At 36.8% G+C, this 20,332-nt stretch overlaps 1 long non-coding RNA gene across 1 annotated transcript; it reads left to right on the top strand.

Annotated features, from left to right (window-relative positions):
• The first annotated feature begins 18,929 nt into the window (after window positions 1–18,929).
• On the top strand, window positions 18,930–19,072 carry LOC123651303. Its single transcript, XR_006739923.1, has 2 exons — window positions 18,930–18,967; window positions 19,003–19,072. It is a non-coding gene; the product is annotated as an uncharacterized LOC123651303 (long non-coding RNA).
• The last annotated feature ends 1,260 nt before the right edge of the window (window positions 19,073–20,332 follow it).

The following is a 20,332-nucleotide window of genomic DNA, read 5'->3' as shown; positions in this document are numbered from 1 at the left end:
AGTTAACATTCAACATACAACTTCAAAGAGTTAGAGAGAAAGACTGTTTTTTGTTTTGTTTTGTTTTTAGGACAACTGCAAGGGAGATGTGAATGGGTTTGGAGCAGGTAGTTGGAAATTAGATATATACAAGTAGGGCGAAATTTTAGGAGAGGGTAGACAGAAGGAATGGGGAAAATCTAGAGCAGGAAAGGGTTAAGATAAACGGGGTACCAAAGGAAAAGATCGGAAAGAAGGTGAAGGCATAAAGGTAGGGTTGAGATAGAATAAAGCATTGGAGAAGGAAAGATAGATAAAGACTGTAGAACAGTAATCCTGAAATTAAAAAAAAAAAAAATATATATATATATATATATATATATATATATATATATATATATATATATAAAATCAAATGAAGTAAAAATAATAAAAATAAACAAAAGAAAATAAGATGAAAAAGGTTAATTAGTAGTAGTAATAATGTTGATTACATATACAATGTAATAATTATAAAGATAAAATCAAGTGAGGAAAAAGAAAAAAATAGTTTCTTAGTAAACATTGCAAATAATGAAAACAAAAATAAAAAACAAAAATTTAAAAAATTTTTCAAAAATTTAAATAAAATTTGCAGTAATGAAGGTCATTCGCTTCCTCTATTGTTATGATCCAGTCCTGATTTTTAGGCAGGTTTTGCTTTGTTTTTATTACACTAGAGTCAATTTGTGGATTAGCCTCTGGGGGCAGTGTTTCTAGGTTGACTTCCCAGACTCTAGAGCACATGTGTCAAACACAAGGCCCCTGGGCCAAATCCGTCCAGCCAGGCCTTGCAATGTGGTCCGCACCGCGCTGTCATCACTGCACTCTGCTGCGTTTCCATCACAATGACAGTTTATGACTGTTCAGTAAACCATTCGGCCCGCAATTTAGGCTGGATTTTAGATTTTGGCCCATTCTCTGATTGAGTTCGACACCCCTACTCTAGAGCCTCTCCAGCTTTTTTTTTTTTTTTTTTTTTTTTTTTTTTTTTTTTTTTTTTTTTTTTTTTGTCCTCTCTGAAGCAGGAACTATGGAGGTGGGGAGGGGGCAGGTCCGAGCAACTGCAATCTCCCGCAACTCTCCGATATCCCTCCGAGGCAGATCCAAATGTGTTGCTCTTTAGATATCTCCCCTGTTAGGAGCCCAGTCCACTTTCACGGGTGACAACCGCCCAACAGCTGGGGCTTCTACTTGTAATCACAGCCCTTGTCCTCCAGCTTCCACGTGTGCGCTAGCTCTGTGTGCACAGGCTTTTTTTTCGCCATGAGTGCTCTCCACCCTCTCCCCGCGAAATCTGACCTTTTCGCCAAGCAGTGGGGCAGTCCAGTGCAGCCAGGTGTTGGCGCTGCCTGGGATTCGCGTTCTGGGGGTCACAGATGCTTGGTGGTCGCTGCGGCTGTGGATATTCAGGCCTCTGACAAGATCCTATCTTCCTCTCAAGATGGAGAGGTTTCCTGTCCTCTGGAAGTTCCATTTTTAATGTTTTGAGGAAACGTCATACTGTTCTCCACAGTTGCTGAACCTTTCTGCATTTCCACCAACAGTGCAAGAGGATTCCTTTTTTCCTGAATCCTCTCCAGCACTTGTGGTTTGTTGATTTGTTGATGATAGCCATTCTGACAGGTGTGAGAAGGTACCACATTGTTGTTTTGATTTGCATCTCATGGATAATTAGTTACTTTGAACATGTTTTCATATGTGTCTTGGCCTTCTGTGTGTACCACATTGTTGTTTTGATTTGCATATCATGGATAATTAGTTACTTTGAGCATATTTTCATATGTGTCTTGGCCTTCTGTGTGTCCTCTTTCAAAAAGTGTGTATTTAGGTCATTTGCCCATTTTTTTTATTGGATTGTTTATCTTCCTTGTGTTAAGCTGTATGAGTTCCCTGTAAATTTTGGAGATTAAAACCTTATCAGAGATAACATTGCCAAATATGTTCTCGAATGCAGGGAGCTTTCTTATTGTTTTGTTGATGGTTTCTTTTGCTATGCAGAAGCTTTTTATTTTGATATAGTCCAATTTGTTTTTTTCTCCTTAGATTCCATTGCGCTAGGAGCTGTATTGGTAAAGATATTTCTAGGGCAAATGTCTATTTTGCTACCTATGGCTTCTTCTAGGATTTTTATGGTTTCCTGTCTTATGTTTAATTCCTTTATCTATTTTGAATTTATTTTTATGTATGGTGTAAGTTGGCAGTCTAGCTTCATTTGTTTTCATGAAACTGACCAATTTTCCCAGCACCATTTGTTGACGAGACTGTCTTGATTCCATTGTATGCTCTTGCCTCATTTGTCCAATATTAATTGAGCATAACGGCTTTGGTCTATCTCAAGATCATCTGTTCTGTTCCATTTGTTTATATGTCTGTTTTTGCACCAGTACCTGGCAATTTGGAGAACAGTAGCTTTTTAGTATAGCTTGATATATGTATTGTGATCTCTCCAACTTTCTTCTTTCTCAAGATTGCTAAAGCAATTCGGGGTCTTTTTTATTATTATTATTATTCCAGATACATTTGGGAGAGTTTGTTCTAGGTCTTTGAAGTATTCCATTGCCATTTTATGGGGATTGCATTGAATCTATAGATTGTTTTGGGTAGTATGGACATTTTAATTAAGTTGATTCTTCCATTCCATGAACATGGTACATTATTCCATTTGTTTATATCTTCCACTCTCTGTCTCTCTTTTCAGTGTCCTGTAATTTTCTGAGTACAGGTCCTTTACCTCCTTGGATAAAATTATCCTTAGGTATCATACTTTTTTTGTATCAAAGGCAAATGGGATTTTTTTTTTTTTTTTTTTTTAGTTTCTATTATTCTAAGTTCATTATTGGTATATAAAGAAGCCATAAACTTCTGGGTGTTAATTTTGTATCCTCCTACATTGCCAAATTTATTTATTAGTTGAAGTAGTATTTGATGGAATCTTTAGGGTTTTCCATGTAAATTATCATGTCACCCTCAAATAATGACAATTTTGTGTATTTTTTTTTACCCCAATTTGGATGATTTTTATTTCTTCTAGTCTCTGATTGCCATGGCTAGGACTTCCAGTACTATGTTGAACAGGAGTGGTGAAAGTGGGCGTCCCTGTCTTATTCCTGTTTTAGGGAAAATGGTTTTAGTTTTTGCCAATTGAGTATAATGCTGGCTGTAGGTTTATCATATAAGGCTTTTATTATGTTGAGGTATGATGATTGTATTCCCACTTGAGAGTTTTTATCTGCAAAGGGTGTTGGAATTTGTCAAATGCCTTTTCTGAATCAATTGATGTGATTATGTGATTTTTGTCTCAATTTGTTTATGTGATATATCACGTTGATTGATTTGCCAATGTTGTACCAGGCTTGCATCTCTGGAATAAATATCAGTGGGTCATGGTGTAAAGATCTTTCTAATATAATGCTAGATTAGATTTGCTGGAATTTTTTTTTGAGGATTTTAGCATCTATGTTCATTAAGGATATTGGCCTATAACTGCCTTTCTTTGTAGTGTCTTTATCTGATTTAGGTATTAAACTCTTGCTGGCTTCATAGAAAAAGCCTGGAAGTGTTCCTTCCTCTTGAATTTTTTTGGAATAGTCTGAGAAGGATAGGTTTTATTTTATTTATTTATTTATTTAAAAATATATTTTATTGATTTTTTACAGAGAGAAAGAGAGAGGGATAGAGAGTTGGAAACCTCTATCAGAGCGAAACATCGATCAGCTGCTTTCTGCACAACCCCTACTGGGGATGTACCCTCAAGCAAGGTACAGGCCCTTGATCAGAATCAAACCTGGGACCTTTCAGTCTGCAGGCTAATGCTCTATCCACTGAGCCAAACCGGTTTCAGCAGGAGGTTAGGTTTTACATCTTTGAATATTGGGTAACACTCTTCTGTGAATCCGTCTACCCCCAGGCTTTAGTTTGCCAAAAACTTTTTGATAACTGCTTCAATTTCTTCCATTTTTATAAGCCTAGTGAGCTGTTTAGATCCTTCCTGATTGCGTTTTGAAAGGTTATATTTTTCTAGGAATATATCCATTTCCTCCAGGTTATCCAGTTTGTTGGAATAGAGTTGTTCCTAGTATTTTTTAACAGTCCTTTCTAGTTCGGCAAGGTCTGTTGTTATTTCACCTCTTTCATTTATGATTTTGTTTCTTTGGGTCCTCTCTCTTTGCTTCTTGTTGAGCTTGGTTAGAGGTTCATCAATCTTATTTATCCTTTCAAAGAACCAGCTCTTGGTTTTGTTGATCTTTTGTATTGTCTTATTTTACTCTATATTGTTTATTTCCACTCTGATGTTGATTATTTCCTTCCTTCTGCTTAAACTGGGCTTTTCTTGCTGCTCTTTTTCTAACTCTTTGAGTTGTAGGGTTAGGTAATTTATTACCATTGTCTCTTGCTTTTTTTGCAGTAGGCTTATACAGTTATGAACGTCCCTCTCAAGATTGCATTCGCTGTGTCCCATAGACTTTGGATTGTTGTATTTTCATTGTCATTTGTTGCCATAATGTTTTTTACTTCTTCCTTGATCTCTCTGGTAACCCAGTCACTGTTTAATAGCATGATGTTTAGTCTCCATGTGTTTGATTTCTTTAGATTGTTTTTATTTTAGTTGATTTCTAGTTTTATGCCACTGTGATCTAAGAAGATGCTTTATATGCTTTCTATCTTCTTGAATTTGAAGAGACTTTGCCTATGTCCCAACATATGGTCTTTCTTTGAAAATGACCCATGTGCCCTTGAGAAGAATGTATATTCTGTGGCTTTGGGGTGAAATGTTCTGAAGATGTCAATTAATTCCTTCTGGTCTAGTGAGTCATTTATGATTGATGTTTCTTTGATAATTTTTTTGTTTAGAGGATTTGACTAATTGTGATAGTGAGGTATTAAAGTCTCCTACTATGATTATATTGCTGTTAATATCTCCCTTGATATTCTCCAGGAGTTTTTTATGCATTTGGGTGCTCCTGTATTTGGTGCATATATGTTTACCAGAGTTATTTCTTCTTGTTGGATTGCTCTTTTTAGTATTATAAGTGGCCAACCTTATCTCTTGTTATGTCCTTCACTTTGAGATCTAATTTGTCAGATATAAGTATTGTTACCCCAACTTTTTATTCATTTCCACTCACCTAGAAAACCTTTTAACATCACTTCACCCTCAGTCTGTGTGTTTCTTTTTTTCTGAGGTGGGTTTCTTGTAGACAGCAGATATATGGGTCTTTTTTTCTTATCCTCTCCATTATCCTATGTCTTTGATTGGGGCATGTAATCCATTTGCATTTATTTATTTATTATTTTTATTTATTTATTCATTTATTTATTTATTTATTTATTAGCTAGGATTTAGAAACAGCCTAGGTGCCCATCAGCAGATGATAGGATCAAAAAATTATGGTACATCTACAGAATGGAATACTATGCTGCCATAAAAAAGAAGGAATTCTTATCATTTGCAGCAACCTGAACGGAATTGGAGAACATCATACTGAGTGAAATAAGCCAGTCAATGAAAGAGAAACACCACATGACCTCACTCATTTATGGATAATAAAGAACATTATAAACTGATGAACCAAAAGAAAGATATAGAGACATTAAAGCAACAAGCAGACTGTCAAATTACAGTGGGGAGGGTAGGGAGGTCTGGGGGAGATAATAGATCAACCGAAGGACTTGTATACATGCATATAAGTACAACCAATGGACACAAAACTCTGGGGAGGGAAGGTATGTATGGGGTGGCAATGGTAAGATATGTTCACAGATAATAATTTAATAAAAAAATAAGGGAAAAGTAATCCATTTACATTTAAAGTTATTATTGATAGGTACTTATTTGTTGCCATTTTTATTCTTTACCCTTGTGTTCCTTCTTTGCTTCTTATTTCTTTTTTTACAGCAGACCATTTAACATTTATTGCATTGCTGGTTTGGTGGTGATAAGCTCCCTTAGTCATTTTTTGTCTGTAAAGCTCCTGATTTTACCCTCAATTTTAATTGATAGCCTTGCTGGGTACAGTATTCTTGGATTCAGACCCTTCCTTTGCATGGCTTTGTATATTTCATTCCATTCCCATCTAGCCTGATGAGTTTCTGTTGAGAAATCAGTTGTTAGTCTGATTTCCTTTATATGTAATCTCTCTCTGGTCACTTTTAAGATTCTTATTTTGTCGTTGGTGTTTGCCAATTTAATTATAATGTGCCTTGGCGTTGTTCTTTTGGGGTTCATTTTGCTTGGGACTCTGTGAGCTTCTTAGATTTGTGTGGGTTTTTTCTTCCATATATCAGGAAAGTTTTCTGTCCATATTTCATCAAGCAGGTTTGCTATTCCTTTCTCAGTTTCCTTTCCTTCTGGAACCCTTATTATGCAGATATTGTTTTGTTTTGTATTGTCCCAAGGTTCCCTTAGGATCTCATTCTGCTTTTTAATTTTTTTTCCTAGAAACTGCTCTACTTGGTTATTTTTTTGCCATCTTGTTTTCTAGCTCACTGATGAGGTCCTCTGCTTCTTCTAGTCTGCTCTTGATGCTTTCTATTGAGTTCTTTACAGTAGCGATGTCATTTTTCATTTCTTTTTGGATTTTCTTCATTTCCTCTTAGTTTTTACTCATATTGTCAATTTTGTCATCCATTCTTTTCAGCCACCTTATGACCATTTCTCTGAATTCTTTCTCTGACAGGTTGCTTGCCGCTAATTCATTTACTTCCTTTTCTGGCGATGCCTGCTTTTCTTTCATATGTGGGCTGTTTCTTTGTCTCTCCATGGTCTCTCTTCTCAGGACATCTAGTTATGTAATTATCTCCTTCATCCATTGATTTAAAGGTATAAAATACAACACAATCAGGTGTAACATACAAGCCACTGAACAGAAATGTATTCATGATATTAATAACCTTAAATAAAGGTGACCAATAGAGAAATGAAAATTAGGCGATAGTAGAGGAAGAAGAAGAGTAAAAAGAAAGAAAAAAGGAGTGTCTAAATAAAATTGGGAAAGGAAAAAAAAGTAACAGAGGCAAGAATGAGACTAAGAGAGAAAATGGGAACAATCTATATTTATGGGAAGAAAGTTCCAATAGAGCAATCACTAATCCCAGCAAATGCCAGCAACAAGTACTTGGAGATTTATACAAACTACAACACCAATTAACATCAATTAAGGCAAGGGAAAACTGAAGTATAAAACAAAGCAAATAAAACAAACAAAAAATAATAAGCAAAACAATCTCACAAAAAAAGCATAAAAACTTGATATAATCAACATTTAAGCAAACAACAATAAAAGGACAGAGAAAAAAACAAGTTTTTATAGTTAAGATAGCAAAGAGAAAGGTGTGTATAGACTTGGAGCTGAGCTGAGAATTTGAAATTGGATATATAAGTAAGGTGAAATTTTAGCAGGGGGTAAATAGAAAGGAGAATCTAAAGCAGGAAAGGGTTAAGATAAATAGGACATCAAAAAGGGAAAGCTTGGGAAGAGGGTGATGGCATAAAGGTAGAGATGAGATAAGGTAAAATGATGCTAAAAGAAATATGAAAATAGAATGTAGAACACTAATCCCAAAGTAAAATAAAGAGAAAATAAAATGACACTTTAAAAAAGGTAAAATAGTAGTAGTAATAATGCTCATTGAAAATAAAAATGTAATGATTAAGAAGGTAAAATCAAGTGAAGAACAAAGAAAAAATAAGTTTCTTAAGTAAAAGATGCAAAAAAATGAAAATTAAAAAATTAAAATTAAAAAAATAAAATAAAAAATAAAATGTGCAGTAGTGAAGATCATTCACTTCCTCTGTTGTTCTTTTTGGCACTCCTGTTACCCAGACCAGACAGTATTCAGTTCCGTGTGTTCCACTCCTCATCAGTTTTGTAAGCCAGTCCTGATTTTTAAATAGGCGGTGTCTTAATTTCTAATAGTCAATTTGTGATTTAGCCTCTGGGTGTCAGTATTTCTAGATTGATTTTCAGATCTATTTGGCCTTTCTAGCCTTCTTTTTTTCTGTGAAACTCGGTACAGGTTTTTGGAGGTGGGCTGCCTCAGAGCTGGCTCTCTGATGGTCATTACCTGCTCTAATCCCCAGGTTCCAGAAAACTACTCTCCTTTGCAGTCTCCCAGGGAGTTCCCAACTGGGTGATCTTTGTTTAGTAATCAGAAGAAGGAAATGAAGAGGAAAATGCCCAAGTGTGCGAACAATGGGTCCGAGCATAAATATAAGCAGCCTGCACACCTTTGAAATTCTTAAGTTTTCCCTCTGCATCAGGTCAAAATGGGTTGCTTTTTAGAGATCCACCCCTGTTAGCAACTCTGGGGACCCCCTTTCACCTTCACAAATCATGCCAGCCCCAACAGGCATGGACTTTTCTAGTCACAGACTTCCATGGTCCTCCAAGTCCCACAATGCATGCGTTTATCTCTCCCACAGGGACCAGAGACCTTATCTTATCCCTGGTGAAATCTGACCTTTCTGTGGTGGAATGAAGAGCTCCTTTGAATCCATGTATTTGCGCCAATTGGGGACAGGTTTTCTGAGGCTCCCAAATGTTCGGTGGTTGCTGCAGTTGTAGGTTTTAGATAAGATCCACCTTCCCTTGCAAGATGGCACACTTTTCTGTCTGAGCCCGTAGCTTCAGGAGAGGACCCAACTGCAGTGGGGGCTGCCCTGTCAGGGGAGCTCCATCTAGCAGTTCTCCAACTTCTCCTGGAGTTTAGCTGTCCCTTAGCTTGCTAACAAACACTCCCTATGCGACACTCAGCTATTCTTTCTTTCTGCTCCAGGACAAGGCTAGGAACACGTCTGTCTATTTAGCTACCATTTTATCGCTCTTCTCTGATTCTTATTATCTCCTTCCTTCTTTTTACTCAGGGCTTTTCTTGTTGTTCTTTTTCTAATTCTTTAAGTTGTAGAGCTAGATAATTGATTACCAATTTTCCTTTTTTCTTCTTTTTTCTTTTCTTTTCTTTTCTTTTTTCTTTCTTTATTTTTTTTATTTTATTTTTTTTTTTTTTGATGCAATCCTTTAATGCTATAAAGTTTCCTCTCAGGATTGCTTTCACTGTTTCCCATGGTTTTTTGGATTGTTGTATTTTCATTGTCATTAGTTTCCAGGATGTTTTTAATTTCTTCTTTGATCTATTTTGTAACCCAATCATTGTTTAATAGCATGCTATTCCTTATCCAAGTGTTTGAATTTTTTTATTTTTCACACTGTAGTTGATTACTAATACCATGCCCTTGTGGTCTGAGAAGATGCTTAATATGATTTCTATCTTCTTAAGTTTGGAGAGACTTTGCCCATGACCCAATATGTGGTCTACTTTGAAAATGTCCCAAGTGCACTTGCGAAGAATTTATATTCTGTAGCTTTGGGGTGAAATGTTCAGAAGATGTCAATTAGGTCCATTTACTCTAGTGGGTCATTTAGACCTCTGTTTCTTTGCTGACTTCTTGTTTGGAGGATTTACCCAATGATGTCATTGGGGTATTAAAGTGCCCATAAAATGATTGTATTGCTGTTGATCTTTCCCTTGTTATCTTCTAGGAGGTTTTTTTTTTTGTGTTTTTTTTTTGTTGTTTTTTTTTTGTATATGTGTGCTCCTGCATTGGGTGCATACATATTTACCAGAATTATATCCTCTTATTGTATCAATCCCTTTACTATTATGAAGTGGCTTTTCTTGATCTCTTGTTATGTCTTTCACTCTGAGGTCTATTTTGTCAAATATAAGTATTGCTACACCAGCTCTCTTTCTTTCTTTTTTTTAATTTCCATTTGCCTGAAAGATATTTTTCCATCCCTTCACTTTCAGCCATGTGAGTCTCTTGTTCTGAGGTGGATCTCAGGTGGACATCGTATATAAGGATAATGTTTTCTTATTCATTCAGCCACTTGATGTCTTTTGTTTGGAGCATTTAGGATATTTATGTTTAAAGTCATTATTGATAGTTACTTGTTTGTAACCATTTTTATTTTTTATGCCTGTGTTCCTTCTTCCTTTTTCATTTCTTCTTTTTACAGTAGTCCCTTTAGCATTTCTTGCATTGCTGGCTTGGTAAGAATAAATTCCCTTAGCCTTTTTTTGTCTGTGAAGCTCATGATTTCCCCTTCAATTTTAAATTTTACCTTTGATGGACAGTATATTCTGAATTCAGTCCCTTGTTTTGCATTACTTGGTATACTTCCTTCCATTCCTTTCTAGTCTGCTGTGTTTGTGTTGAGAAATCATTTGACAATCTAATGGGAGATACCATGTAGGTAAATATCTGTCTCTCTCTTATAGCCTTTAAGATTCTCTCTGTCATTAACATTTGCAATTGTAATTACAACATGTATTGGTGTGTGTCTTTTGTGGTTAATGTTTTTATCAGGACTCTGTGCTTGTGTGACTATTTTCTTCCCAAAATCAGGGAAGTTTTCTGACATTATTTCTTCAAATAGGTATTCCAACCCTGTTCCTCTTCTTGTCATTCTGGCTTGCTTATTATACATATGTTGCTGTGTTTCATGCTGTCCTAAAACTGCCTTGGGATCTCCTCCTGTCTTTTGATATTTCTCTCTAATTGCAGTTCAGATTGGGTGTGTTTTCTTTCCCTGTCTCCTAATTCTCTAATTTGGTCATCTGCTTCTCCTAGTATATTGTTGAAAGCTTCCATATTGTTTTTTATTGTAGCTCTAATTCTCTTTATTTCCTCCTGATTCTTGCATGGGTTGTAGATTTTCTCATCTGTCTGATTTATGAACTGTATGACCCTTATTCTGAATTTTTTTCTGACCTATAGCCTGTCTCTGTTTCATTTAGTTTCTTTTCTGGCAATCTTTTTTTTTTTTTTTTTTTTTTTTTTCCTTTGGAGGTTGTTCTGTCTCCCCATTTTTGCTCTCACCAAAGGATCTAGGTGTCAAGTCATGTGGGGCCTATGGCTGCAGCAGTGGGCTTGGTGACAAGTCATGCAATCCTCAGTGGCATCTGTTTCTTGGGTGGTCATGGGTAGTAGCTGCTCCTCAGGCAGTTGCTGATGGCGGCTGCTCCTCATGTGGTCGTTGGTGGTGCCTACTCCTTGCGGGTTTGTGGGGTGGCTGCTCCTCATGCAGTCATGGAGCACCTGCCATTCTTGCAGTCTTGAGTGGCAGTTGCTCATGTGGTTGTGGTTACCAGCTGCTCCTGTGGATGGGGGTGGGTCTCAGTTTGGCTGCTTCTCATGTTGTTGCAGGCAGTGGCTGATCACATATCAGCTGGAGTGGTCACGGTTTTTTTCTTATGTGTTCATGATGCGCAGAGCTAAAGGTTCTGGTTAGCATGAAGGGAGCGACCTCCAGAACTCACAGAAGTTCTCACCTAGGGATGTTTGTGTCTCAGTGTCTGTGATTTGGAAACTGAGGGACAAGGTTCCTGGCTGGAGTGGCTGAAGGATTCCAGGTGGTGTCTGAGATAACCCTGGGTGGAGGTGAAACTGGGTTCTCAGTCACAGGAGGTCTAGCCTTCAAGATGGTGTGGCCTCTGTGGCAGTGCCAGCACTCTGAGAGAGATTATAGCAGTAGCAGAGGCTGCCTGGCTATGTGAGCCCATTCCACCAGCCCCTGAAGGTCCTATGAGTTCTAGCTGTCCTTCACTCACACACACACACACACACACACACACACACACACACACTCACCACATATTCACACATTTCCCATTCACTCTGTCCCTCACTCACACTCTCTAACATCCTCCTGCTTTCCATCTTGGAATCTCCCCATATCATTTATTTAAAGCAGATTCACTTAGAGGAGGAAGAAAGTTGGAAAGGCAATGGGAATATGGGCTTCCAGGGAAGGAGTGAATTGAGTATCGAAGTAATGAAAAGAGGCACAAAGACAATGTCTTTCTCTTTCACTAGTATAGAGAGCAATTCATCATGGCTGTACAAAGTACCTGTATCTCCAGCATCTGGATCTTGATGTTAGTGACGTTCTCATATTCAACCCAATATGGCCAGTATCCTTGTCAGTAAACTGTGATAATATGCTCTGTGGTGCTTACAATTAACAACTCATGCTTTTTAACCCCTCTTGGTATCACAGATCACCACCAATAATTTTATTAGTACAATAATTTTCAGTTCACAAGAATTCTTCCATGTCCATTATCTAACCTGATTTTCACAACTTCCTGATAAAGTATGTCAGGCAATGACTATAATTCCATTGTGCAATTAAATATTATAGGCACACAGTTAAAATACATTGCGGGGGGGGGAAAACCTGGCCTGTTCACTTTACAAAAATAAAGGTCTTGTTTCCTTTCTTTACTGCTCTATCTCAGGCTCCTAGCAATGAGTATGACACTTAAGAGGAACTCAATTGCAATTTGTTAAATTAATTTCCTTAACGTGGGTCCATGTTTATTCTGACCCACAAACCTATGCTCTATAATGCTAGGGAACTAAAGAAGAGCTTATATTTGAAGAATACACCGGGTTCCATACATACATATTTTATTTAATATTCATGAGAATGCTGAAAAGTAGGGGTTACTCTTTTTTGTATTCTTAGAGAGGTATAAGTTTTTGCAACTAGAGCTAGGATTTGAACTCAGGAATATTGGTTTCACAGCCATTAAGACTGACTCCATATAGAAGTATAATATCAGTTCTCCTCATTTTTCAGAGTCAGAGCAGGAGAAAGATGAATCTATGCAAGTCTAAGTGCTGGACAGAGTGAAAGATGATAATTAGTGTTGCTGATTCATTCTTACAAACTTTATTTTTCTTTAATAAGAAAAATGTATTTCCCTATTATCTATTTCTTCCAAGAAGCTCACTTTAAGTGTGAAGGACTAACAGTGCCTGAAATCACCCACCTGCTGATTCAGGTCTTCCTGAATTTCTAATAAGCTCATAGCACTATGAGAAGAAATATTTTTTAGTTTGTATATTTTATTTTCTTGCCTTTCTTGGCAAGGGTTATGCCTTTGGTTTATAAAAATGAGCACTGCTCAGTTATGAAACTCAGTGATGATTAAATCAAATCATTTATTGTGAAGTAGAATAACAATAGCAACAATACTTTTAATTATTGTTATTTGCACTGTAATTTACAGTTTGTAAAATTCTGTCACTTTCAGTAACTTATTTCAGGGTTTTTGCTTCCCACTCTGATTCCTCTTTATCACCTTCTCCCAATCTTCAAAACCAGCTGGGTTTTATTTAACACATTTTGCTCAAAAGTTTGTTTCTTACTGTTGGTACAAAGCAGTGATACCCAGCCTAGTCTTCCAACACTTTGGGAAGATTTTGCTTCTGTTATTGTATTTCCTCTCCTTGCAATGCTTTTCCTCATCCCTCTTTTCTATCTATCAAAATCTTACTTCTCTTCCAAGGCTCAGCTCAAATCTCACCTTTCCTTTAAAATCTTCCAGGTCCACCCCAACCCACAGTATTCTTGTCTTTCTCAGAAGGCCTGGATCATTCCTACCATTCACTTCCAACTTAACAGAGTATGCTAATGTAATTAATTTTCATGAATACATCAACATTATATATTTTGCATATATATCCAGCAAACAATTGGTGCCCCATAAATATTCCTTGATCATATTGCTCCAAAAAAATACATGAATTTTCCCAAATGTATAAAATTTTATTTCAATTAGGAAATATTGACTGCTTATTTTGTGGGAGATATAACATGTAATAGAGAGAACCTTGGATATAGAATGTTAAGCCTGAGTTGGAGCTATAGATCAGTTGGTTTTTAACCATGTGAACTTGAGTAATTCATTTTCTCTCACAATTTTTTTCAATTTTCTCATCTGTTGTAAAAAAAAAAAGGCTAGAAATATCTTCTCTGCACACTGCCTAGCAAGTAGCCCATTTTTAATAAACATTTTTGGAAATAGGAAATCAATATTTATTTCATAGGGTGAGTGTGACTGTCAAATAGAATAATGTATTCAGGAGTGCCTTGCCAACTATCTCTGTAAAGAAACTAATCAATCATCACCATTACACAAATAAAGAAAGCTTACATGGGGGTCTGCCAACCAAGTTGCTTACAAACTACTCCAGAGAAATGAAACCAACATACAAAGCATAACAACTAGAAAAAGACTAGATGGGTCAGAGTAGCATAAAAATAGTTGATTATTTTTATGGGACATGTGCAGAGTGGAATAGAAAGCATGCCTCAACATAAAGAAAGATTTGAAGATGTTGTGTATAGGGTATGAAAAGGGCATTCCATCCAAAGAAAAATGTGTGTAAAAGAGGGCGCAGAGATAAAAATTGGCTGGATATAACAGGAGCAGATTATGGAGGTTTTTTTTTTAAGTGGTTTGGGCATAATAATGTGAAATTGCTATTGGAGTTTTTGCATAGCAAAGGAAACAATCAACAAAATGAAAATACAAACAACTGAATGGAAGAACATATTCACCAATGATGCATCTCATAAGGAGTTAATATCCAAAATTCATAAAGTACCTAAAAAACTCAACACCAAAGAAACAAACAATGCAATTTTAAAAAATGGGCAAAGGACCTGAATAAACCCAGAGAATATACAGATGGCCAACAGACATGAAATGATTCTAAATGTCACTAATCATCACAGAAATATAAATTAATGCTACAATGAGGTATTATCGCACACTTTCCAAAATGGTCACCATTATTAAATGAACAAAAAATTTGGTAAGGATATAGAGAAAAGAGAACCCTAGTACACTGCTAGTGATAATGTAGACTGGTTCAGCCACTATGGAAAACAGAATGGAGTTACCTCACAAAATTAAAAATGGAACTTCCTTATGACCCAGTGATTCCACTATTGGGAATTTATCAGAAGAATCCTGAAACACTAATTTGAAAGAATAAAACTACCCCTATGTTTATAGGAGCGTTATTTACAATAGCTAAGATCTGGAAGAAACCCAAGGATCCACGAATAGATGAATGAATAAAAAAGCAGTGGTGCATTTATACAATGGAATACTACTCTGCAGTGCAATAAAAAGGAAGAAAAATTAACCCTTTGTGCTAGCATGAATGGATCTGGAGCATATTATGCCAAGTGAAATAAGCCAGTCAAGGAAAGGCAAGTACCATATGATTTCATTCATATGTGGAATTTAATGAACAAACTGAACTACCAAGCAAAATACAGATAGAGAATCATGGTTAGAGAGCAGGCAGACAGAGGTGGGGTTGGGCATGTGTGAAAGGATTGAGCAAAAAAGAAAGATAGAGAGAACTCATAGACATGGACAACAGTATGGTGATTGCAGGGGTGGAGAGGAATGGGTGGAGGTGGAAGATGTCATAGAGCAATAAATGGTGATTGAAAAAAATAAAAAATATAATAATTAGTTAATTTAAAAATACAAATTTCTATGGGAAAAGGACAGGAAAACATATATTTTTGAGTTATGAAGTGATATGATGCAGGTGGTATTTACGTAGACATGTTAAGTAAAATTTGAAGAAGCAGGAAAAAATAGAGCCAACAAGACTATTTGAAGAGATCTTGATTTGGTCCAGGCTAAAGTATTTATATTTCTACTATAAAACACTATATTCTAATTATTGGGTTTCTGGTGTCATGAAAAAGTTCGAGGTCTTTGTCCTGTAACAGGCAACCTAAGACTCAAGATAAGGAGCATTACCACCCACCAACTTCAATCAACTCCAATCAATGGCTTTCTGTTCCTTCATTAGTCACTAATTGGGTCTTAATATCCCCACTATTAGCTGCCAGAATGCTGAGACCATCACACCCCACTAATTGTTACCTATGAGGAATGTTAAAGTGAGAACCAGTGTTTCTGAATTCCTATGGTGTCTTCATGTGCAAAGTCAAACATCATAGTAGAGTAGGAAATATAATCATTTTGTAATCAAAGAACTGTTTTTAAATTCAGACTTCTGCTTTCTAGTTGTGCAACCTTGGGTAGATTATTTAACCACTTGAATTTAATATGTAAAGATGAATATGATAATACCTTCCTCAAATAAATAGTAATTATGCACCTAATATATGTCTAGCCCTGTGGTAAGTTCTGGAAATAAAATTGGGAATATATTAGTAAAGGTAAAATAGTTGATATAAACAAACAGATCATCCACATTTCCTTGATCAGGTTTATTTCTTGCTCACATGAGAGCCCAATATAGATATTCCTCCTCAACAAAGAGCAATTTTTCACAACATTTCAGGTATCCAGAAGTCATATCTAAGCAGTGGTTCTCAAACTTTGGCTACCTATTAGAATCTCCTAAAGAGCTTAAAAAATATTGATGTTTGAGTTTCCATGCACAGAGACTTAATTGGCCTGGTTTACCATAAAGGTATCAATTTTTTAAGTCCCTGAGTGATTCTTACAGTCAGTCAAGTCTGAGAACCACTACCCTAGGGCCTCTGAAACCTCTCTATCCAGGCAGAAGTACAAAAAGAAGATAAAGAAAGCACACCTGCTTTTCAATTTTTTTTTGGCCCAGAAATGATACGTATCACTTGTGCTCATATTGCATTAGTAAGACCTGATGATATTGTCACCTTTACCTTCCCTGAAATGTTATAGAGGATGAAAAGATGGGATAGCCACTTCTCAGGAACAGTTTTATATTATAGAGATGTCATAATTAAGTATTGATGCCCACTCATGTAAAATTGTAATTATAATAAGAGAAACAAAGAAAGGTACTAGTGGAATGAGTCTGATAGACTTGTAATGGGCAGTAAAGTCATGGAAGGTTACCTTGATAAAGTGATCTTTGAGCTGAGATCTAAAGCATTGATAAAATTAGAAAGAAATAGGTGGCAAGAACTGCCCAAAGAGAAAAGCACATGCAAAGGCCCTGCAGCTTACAAAAGTATTATTATTATTATAATCAACTAAGATGATTTATGCAAAAGAGGATTTTAACTGTAAAGCATCATGCGAATGCTATAATTTAAAATTATCAATATTATTTATTTTCACACTCTGTCCTAGAACCCTGATACTTATTTCTCTGGGCTTAACCAACCCAACATTATTCAACCTTGGAAGGACAAATAGGCCAAGTTTATGGAACTTTGGAAGTAGTGAAAAGGGAATCAGAAAAGAACCTGTGCTCTGTTTTCATATTGAAGGAAAAGCAGGCAAATTAAATACTCACTGACATATTCTATTAGTCACCATTTTGTAGATGTTGTTAAGTTTAATTTTTGCCAGGCAGCCAGGACACTTCTTGTTAATATGTTTAATTCATTTTTTTTTTCTTACCTGGCTTGTGCTGTGGTGGCTTTGCTTTCAGAGCAAGTTTCAGGAAAACCCCTACCTTTTTAATACTGGAGAAAATCAGACAACAAATCTATTGGAGTGTGAAAGCTGCAAAAGAATAAGTATGTACTCTATGGATTGTAGCTTAAGATTCACTTTATGGAATGTTCTGCATGGGCTTTGATGGGATACTGGGGCTAGATTATATATAAGAAGACAGAGAGAGAGAGAGAGAGAGAGAGAGAGAGAGAGAGAGAGAGAGAGAGAGAGAGAGAGAGAGAGAGAGTCTTAGATATCTTTCCCAGTGTTCATCTACCACAGTGACTTGGAATTTTTTATTCTCAACCCAAATATTTTATTATTCTCCTTGCCATAGTCTCTGTATTCCTCTAGGAAATAGGAGTGTGGACAGATAAATAATAAACTTCTAAGCAATTAGCTCTCGAATTGGAGAGAGATTGATAATCTTTCAGGAAATCAGTTGAACTAATATATAGCTTGAGACACTGAGTCAAAAGACAGGAAAAGATGGCTATAGACAGTGAATGGCAAGGCATAGATAGGAATCTGAAGCCTTATCTCACCCCCCCACTCCCCAGCCCAGATTGATAATCTTTCTACTACATTTCACAATTGAACTCTTCTAGTGCCAAAATGACTAGTCTGTTTCAAACTTTCTATTTTAACCACTTAATCCTTAGATTTTTTTCAACCAACATTTATTGAGTGCTGACTATATGGCATTCTGGAAATGGAGAAGTAAATAAGACATCTTTATTTTCAAGCAGCAGAGGTCATACCAAGTGATGAATATTCAGCGAAATGGATGTTACAACACTATTTGATAAAAATTATAAGGCATGAACAGGGTGCCATGGAGAGACAGGAAAGAGTAACTGTAGGTCAGGAAAGACATCTGAGAGAAAATAATACTTGACCTTTCTCACAAATAATTACCATGAACTCACCAAAAAAGAAAGGAGAAAGGAACCAATTAGTAATGGGGAATAGCATGAGCTTTAAATGGGTAGAAAATAAAGTTTATGTGGCTACAGAGCAGAGTGAGCTAAGAATAGATGTGTAGGCTAGAACAGCTTGAAGAGAACTGAACCATGAATTATGACTTTATTCTGTATATTTCTGGAAAGACATTGCACATTTTAAAGTTTTGACATAGATTTGTTTATTCATTTATGCATTCACTGCACTCCAGTGACACTTGTTTAAAAATATTTTTATTAATAAAATAAAAAATATATATTTTTATTGATTTTCAAGTGGAAGGGAGAGGAAGAGAGAGACAGAAATATCAATGATGAGTGAGAACCATTGATTGGCTGCTTCCTGCATGACCTCACAGGGGACGGATTCCACAATCCAGGCATGTGCCGTGACTGGGAATTGAACCATAACTTTCTGGCTCATAGGTTGATGCTGAACCACTGAACCACACCAGCAGGGCTCCAGTGACATTTCATTTGATGAATCTTCCCTACATAAAACTCCTATCTCCCACTGTCTTTAGGATATACACTAAACTCCTTAATGTGACAAGATTCATTAAGATTCCCATTGTTAATGTAAAAAATAATTCAGACCTGTAAAGAATTTTTGTGAATTTATTTCAGCCAAACTGTCAACATATGCCTGTAAGCAGAACCTCAATGAATGAGAATGCTCAGGAGAATGGAGGATTACATCTGTATTTGTACATAGCAATCAAAGGAAAGGGACTTAGGTGAGTTACATGGGATTCATTGGTGACAGACTAAGGAGGTGGGATAAAGCAAAGCAGGGAAACCTCTGGGATAGGGTAAAAAGTGAAATGATGGACATGTGCTTCTTTTACATAGATGGATATAGGATACTTTAACATAATTAATAATTGACAATTAACTTGATAACAATAACAATGAGGGAATGTCCCAGTGCCATTGGTTGTGCCCTGAGGGGTTCAGGGTAAAAAGGAAGTTACAGTTTACCCAGACATCTCACAGATATGTTATCTTAGAGGCAAAAGGGAAAATGGGCTCAGTAAAGATATAAGTTGATCTTTGTCAGGGAAAATATCAGCCTAGGACATGACTACCCACTATAACCTGTTTGTAGTTAAGTATTTAGTTTTCAGACCATCTTTTGTGGTTATTTTAGGTCTCTGAGTTTGCAAGACTGCCATTCAGGCTTACCTTGAGCTTGTCAGGTTTGCATGTGTCTCCTTTCATCCACACTATAACTACTTCTATAGTCACCTCCCTTTTCATTCTTATTTATCACCAATTCAACTCTTATATTTAAATTTTTTATTTTCTTTGTTACGAAGCGAGTCCCCAAGAGATGGACCACCGGAGCCAATTTGATTAAGCATGCTAGAATTTATTACAGATTCGAATCTGGACTCAAACCATGGCTGACGCAGCAGCCGGTAAACACCCAGGTAAGAGCCCTGATGGAGGGGCAGTCCCTCCAGAGCGCTCACACAAAAACACAGACAAACACACACCTACCGCGGCCAGTCAGGCTCTTCGGAATGGGGGTCCCTCATGGTCCTGGCTGGGGATTCCAGTCATGATCCCCAAGGACCACCAGGGAGCCGAGTCCGATGCAATAAACAAAAGAGCCATCTCCATGCTAGCATGGGCCCTGTCCCACTCACGCCGGCAGCATGGCGGAAGAGAGCGAAATTCGCCCAGTCCAGGAGTTTTATTCAGGTCGGTGATGTCACTGCCTCGGCTAACCCTGATTGGCCCCTCAGGACAAACAACTGGCCAATCAGTTGTCTGTTCCTAAATCCTAAAGACTAAATTCTAAAGACTGGGGACAGCCTGCAGGGTTGGTTCCCAGTCACACTCTGCTTGACATTGGATGTGGCCCTATCTTGCCCATAATACAAAAGCAGAACTAAAGGTTATCTACAGTTTCTACCCCTGAAGCTACTGAGTCAGTGGGAGTCAATCTCCTGTAACTACCCTATTGTTTAAGCAAGCAATCGAAGGTAGAAGTCAGATAGCAAGGTTAAAATTCAAACAGCAGTTTTTACCCAAGTATGAGTGCTACCATATTTCATTCTTAACTC

Source organism: Pipistrellus kuhlii, unplaced genomic scaffold (assembly GCF_014108245.1).
Source record: "Pipistrellus kuhlii isolate mPipKuh1 unplaced genomic scaffold, mPipKuh1.p scaffold_m20_p_46, whole genome shotgun sequence".
NCBI classification, from domain to species: domain Eukaryota; kingdom Metazoa; phylum Chordata; class Mammalia; order Chiroptera; family Vespertilionidae; genus Pipistrellus; species Pipistrellus kuhlii.
The sequence above is the reverse complement of the archived record's forward strand: the minus strand, read 5'-3'. Positions and strand labels throughout refer to the sequence as shown.